The sequence below is a fragment of the Trematomus bernacchii genome, unplaced genomic scaffold (assembly GCF_902827165.1).
Source record: "Trematomus bernacchii unplaced genomic scaffold, fTreBer1.1, whole genome shotgun sequence".
Lineage (NCBI taxonomy): Eukaryota > Metazoa > Chordata > Actinopteri > Perciformes > Nototheniidae > Trematomus > Trematomus bernacchii.
In genome coordinates this window covers 1,563,629-1,569,896 of record NW_022988176.1, presented here as the reverse complement: position 1 = coordinate 1,569,896, position 6,268 = coordinate 1,563,629, and positions in this window count along the sequence as shown.

Genomic DNA, 6,268 nt, shown 5'->3' with positions numbered 1-6,268 from the left:
AACAAAGACTGTTGCCGGGTAACGTCTCTGCGAGGGGGAGAAACTTTGAACCTGTTGCCACAAGGAGTCCATTCAGACCAACAGGGAAACAACCTTCGCTCTAGTGAAGAAAAGCACCCTCAGGTCCTCTCTGAATGTTTCAACAGCCAGAGACAAGTCTTGGCACTTGCCCGAGTTCACTCAGGGTCAACGCTACGGGAAACAGAGGCCTGGCCATTCAATGCTGAGCAACAGAAATCTGCATGGTCATTACAAAAAACGTTACTGTCTGCAGAAACCACCTCCTACCCGTTAAACGCAGTTGCACAACGACTTTTTTGTTGTTGTTTTGTACCCCAGAGGGAAAATGAATCAGCATTAGAAGATTCCCTTTGCAGGTTCAGGGACATCTTCTGTATTTCTGCTGACTCTCCGTCTGACCATGGCTCTGCGTGTTGTGCTTCTGTTGGCTCTCTCTACCCTCAGTGCTGCATCTGCACCCGACTGCAAGGACCTGGTCAAGCCTTTTATACCAGAGGACAGCAAACTGGTAGGTTCTGTGTTACCTATTTGTCCCGATTGTATTTGATTTGGGAGGCGTGTGGTGCAGTGGATAGAGCCTTGGTATGGGGATCAGATGGACACAGTTCAAACCCCACTGCAGCAGCATGTCGTTGTGTCCCTGGGCAAGACACTTCACCCCAAATTGCTCCTGTGGGGATTGCCCACAGTATTGAGTATGTAAGTCGCTTTGGATAAAAGCGTCCAACAAGTAACATGTAATGATTTACTTTATAATATTAGCACACTTACATTAATTTTGACTTTTGATGTGAAGGTTTTTGGAAAATGGGTATACGTGATGGGAGCCGGGGACCCCAAGCCCTACCACAAGGCTCTGGAGTCTCTGAAGAGCTCCTGGATCGACCTGTCTCCCACTTCTGACAGTCAGGTTGTGACATTACGTTGGGGAGATCACTGCCTGTAAGTCTGTTGATTTAGTTCATTAAAACATGTGGGGCAGAATCCTCCTTGAATTGAATTTGTAGCACAATAAATATGCAAAATGGAAACACTTTACCTTAAAATCCCGTCTACCATACTATACATTTAATTAATGATTATAAGCACGATATAAGGTTCAAGGTTCTTTATTGTCAATCTGACATAGCTACAGAGTAATTATGCAGTTGAAAATCTTATGTCACAGGCTTCTCCAACAATGCAACATAATAACATAACATAATAACAATAAGAGCAAGAGCAATACAAAAATAATAATAGTTATAAAAATGAAATAAAGTTATGATGTGGAATAGTGCAGTATGAGTCTATATACAAGTTATTGGAATGATATATATATATTAGGTATTAGATACATACTACTGAGTAGCAGTTGAATGTTTGATGTTGTTTCAACAGTTCAATTGTTTAACAGTCTCACTGCCCGCGGGAAGAAACTGTCTCCGAATCTTCTTGTCCTTGCCCGGATGCTGCGGTAACGTCTGCCAGACGGCAACAGAAAGAACAGTTTGTGGCTGGGGTGATGGGGGTCTTTGATAATCCGTAGTGATTTCTTCCTGAGCCGCTGGGAGTAAAGGTCCTCCATGGATGGCAGCTCCGTCCTGGTGATGTGCTGTGCAGTTTTCACCACCCTCTGTAAAGCCTTACGATCGAGGTCGGTGCAGCTGCCGTACCAGGCCGTCATGCTGCCAGTGAGGATACTCTCTATCGTGCACCTGTAGAAGTTGCAGAGTATCCTGGAATCCATTTTGAACCTCCTCAGCCTGCGGAGGAAGAAGAGCCGCTGTCGAGCTTTCTTGGTGATGGTGGTGGTGTGAAGAGACCATGTCAGGTCCTCAGTGATGTGGACCCCAAGGAACCTGAAGCTTTTGACTCTCTCCACCGTAGTCCCATTGATGGCGATGGGGGCGTGTCCCTCTCCCTGCTGCTTCCTGTAATCCACAATCAGCTCCTTTGTTTTGCTGATGTTGAGATGGAGGTTGTTCTCCTGGCACCAAGATGTCAGGTTTTCGACCTCCTCTCTGTATGCCGTCTCGTCATCGTCTATGATCTGGCCGATGACGGTCGTGTCATCAGCAAACTTCACGATGGTGTTGGAGCTGTGTGTGGCCACGCAGTCGTGGGTGAACAGGGAGTAGAGGAGAGGGCTGAGCACGCAGCCTTGAGGGGCACCGGTGTTAAGAATCAGGGTGGAGGATGTGATGTTTCCCACCCGCACTGCCTGGGGTCTGCCCGTCAGGAAGTTCAGGATCCAGTCGCAGAGGGCGCTGTTGAGCCCGAGGTCTCTGAGCTTGATGGCCAGCTTGGAGGGCACAATGGTGTTGAATGCTGAACTGTAGTCAATGAACAGCATTCTCACATATGTGTTCCTGTTCTTCGGGTCCAGGTGTGAGAGGGCAGTGTGGAGGGTGAGGGCTATGGCGTCGTCTGTGGACCTGTTTGCTCTGTAGGCAAACTGCAGGGGGTCCAGAGATTCAGGGAGGGAGGAGGTGATGAATAATTTGACTAACCGCTCAAAGCACTTCATTATGATGGAGGTGAGTGCTACTGGGCGGTAGTCGTTGGGGCAGGTGATGATTGTCTTTTTGGGGACAGGAATGATGGTGGAGTGTTTAAGACATGTGGGGACTACAGACTGCAGCAGGGACCTGTTGAAGATGTCTGTGAACACCTCTGCCAGCTGAACTGCACACACCCTGAGAACACGGCCAGGGATGCCATCAGGTCCAGGAGCCTTGTGTGGGTTAACCCTTTTAAAGGATTTACACACATCTGCCCTATTTAAAACAAAAGGGCAGTGTAGCTCCTGGTCCCTCTGTACCTCCACAGCCTGGCTGCTCTCAAAGCGTGCAAAAAAACTATTTAGCTCATCTGGGAGAGATGCGCACGCAGACACTCCCGCAGCACCCCCCGCTGCTCCTTTGTAGTCAGTCATTGTCCTTAGTCCCGCCCACATATTCCTAGTGTTACAGCCTTTGAAGTCAGATTCCACCTTCTCTTTGTACTGTCTCTTTGCATTTTTTATTGCTCTCCGGAGATCATACCTAGACTTCCTGTACTCCTCCAAATCTCCCGCTGTGTGCGCGAGAGTGCGCGCTTTCAGTTTGCCGCGCACCTCACCGTTTACCCAGGGCTTTTGATTTGGGAATGTCCGTACAGAAACCTTCGGTACCACGTCATCGATGCATTTCCCAATGTAGCAGATGACAGTGTCCGTGTGTGTGTTGATGTTATTGTCCTCAAACACACTCCAATCCGTGGATGCAAAGCAATCCTGCAGTGCTGAATCTGACTCCTCGCTCCATCGTTGTACTGTCCTTGTTATCGGTCTGTCCCTTTTAAGTTTCTGCTTGTAAGCAGGCAACAACAGTAGTGAGATATGGTCTGATTTGCCGAAGGGAGGGCGAGGGAGAGCCTTATATCCATTCCGGAAAGGGGAATAAACATGGTCCAGTATGTTTCCCCCGCGCGTCGGGAAGTTGATGTGTTGGTAATATTTTGGCAAAACCTTCTTCATGTTGGCGGTGTTGAAATCTCCGGCCACAACGAACGCCGCATCTGGCCGTGAAGTCTCGGTTTTATCAATAAACCCAAACAGCTGATCGAGTGCCGTGTTGTTGTCGGCGAGTGGCTGCGGCGGGATATACACTGCTGTTATCACAACAGATGTGAATTCCCTCGGCAGATGGAAGGCCCGACATGAGATCATGAGGTGCTCTAGCTGTGCGGAACAGTCCGATGAAATAATCTTCACATCTGAGCACCAGTTGTTGTTAGTCATTACACACACACCGCCTCCCTTACTTTTCCCCGAGTTTGCAGTCCGGTCCTGACGAAAAATAGAGAATCCGTCAGGGACAATAGCGGAGTCCGGGATAGCGGGGTTGAGCCAAGTCTCAGTGAGAATTAACACGTTACAGTTCTTAATGTCCCGTTGAAAAGCAATCCGGCTTCTGAGTTCATCTAGCTTATTTTCAATGGATTGAACATTAGCCAGAAGAATACTCGGAAGAGGGGGCCGATTCTCACGTTTTCTTAGTCTGACCAGCAACCCGGCCCGGCATCCTCGCTTTGTCTTCTTCTTGCGTCTCTCAGGTAGAACAGCAACAGGTAGCCATGGTGAATCTCCATTGTCTGTCGGAGGGTTAATATTGTCCACGAAGTTTCGCAATTGGAGAAGTTCCTCTCTGCTATATTGTATGGCAGAGTAGGTGCGGTCGGCTAGCATGTTGCGAACCATGTTAAAAGTAAAACGGCAAAAGTAAAAGAAATATGTACAAAATATGTACAAAATACGAAAATGGGCAAAGTTGGAGAGGAGCACGAAGACGATGCGGCCATCTTCACCGGCGCATCACGCGTGTTTTCGTATATAATATACATTCCATATATATTTTCGTATATAATATACATTCCACACAGGGAAAATGTACATTGTTACAGCAAGATAGAGAGGACAATATTAGATAAAAGGCATGCACATAGTATTTAAAACAAGAATAATACAAATAATTTCAATTTACAGAAGAACACATCGCTGTTAGTAGCAGCAGTATTTATAAAATATAAGAGTAAAAATCAGTTTAACATTGCAGAATGAAATGTGGTATAAAACAATGAACCAATTGTTTTACTATTTAAATGTGAAGCTTTTGAAAAAACAAAACTCTGGCCCAGCATCTTCTTGTTTCCCAGTAATCGGTGTATCTCAGGGGAGGTGAATGCAACAGTCTCAGGCATCGCCACCACATTTCGCAGTAAGTAACTCCTGACATAAGGTAAAGCAGCTTATTTCTCTAGCATGCTATTAACAAGATTACAGTAGGAGCATTGGAAATTGATCTTCATGTGAAAAATATAATCAGTCGCTCTGCTGTCTTTAAAGAAAATCTGTCAGACCACAAAGGTCATATCCTTCAGAGCTGCTCCGACTGCCTGCTGTGGACGGACACCTTTCGAAATGGAGACGTCACCGGTAGATACATCCTGCAGTTCAGTATGTTCCTCATCAGATTTTACAATTCATCTCTGAGTTTCAAATGTAGTCAGTAATTTAAACAAAACTAAAAACTCCCCTTTTTCCAGCAAGGAATGGTAAAATTGATCCTGAAGATGTTGACATTTTCAAGAAACAAGTTGGGTGTCTGAGCTTCCCAGAGAACTTCCACAGCTACGACGGCAAAACAGGTCAGTGAGTCTTCAGTAAAATGACTGTTATAAATAAATAAAAACAAAGCTGAATCTGTGTCTTAACCGGACACAAGAACGTACTCAAGTTGCCACACGGTGTAACATTTAAATATTGTGTTTTTATACAGATCATTTTAAGTAGATAAGGTACAATGCACACGATCAGAAAAATGGAAATACTGCAGATATTCTCCAAGATTTCTGTGTTATCCTAAAGTTTATCTTCTGTCTTCCTGTGTTTCAGAGCTGTGCCCCGACAACAAAGAGGGCACAGAGTGAGCAGTAGCAGCAACATTAGTTTTAAGCAAAGATATATGTAAAATGTACTAGTTTTGTTTTGATCATCATCATAATATGCTATGAAAACTGGTAAGTCGTGTGATTTTAGATTTTACATATCTACTTTTAAACCTATAAAAGAAGATGATGTACTGAAATGCGTTTTGAAAACTGTGGTGTCAAAACAGCCTGTTTTTACAACAATGCCTTTAGGACATGACATGTCATTCATTTCAGAATAAAACTTCATTATTATCCGCTCACTGTCTAATTCCTACGATTCACTTGAATCAAAAAAAGGGTTAGGATCCAAAAATGTTTTAGGTTCAAAAAGGGAAAGGTAGGCCTACTCATTGAGCAGAATGGTACATTTTGGAATATTATATTATTGGCTTATTCCTATTGATATATAGGTATATCAAGGTCTATCGCTTTAATGTTGCAGACAACCTTTTAATTTTTACCATAATGCTGATTGGCTTCTGAAAATCACCACGTCTCATCTTTATACATAATCATACATATATCAACATCATATTTAAAGTTAACTAGCCTACAGCTATCCCAAAATATCATGGAGTTAAAAGCACAATATGTGCCTCTGAGATGTAGCGGAGCAGAAGAACAATGTATATATAATTGAAAATAATAAAATACCTGTACCTCGACATTCAATATAAGTATGGTACTTAAGTAAATAGTTACATTTCACTATTGTGGATAATACTGTAGGCCAATATATAAAATTGAATGTCCATATATAAATGTTAATCTTTTGTTATTGTTCACTGTTTTC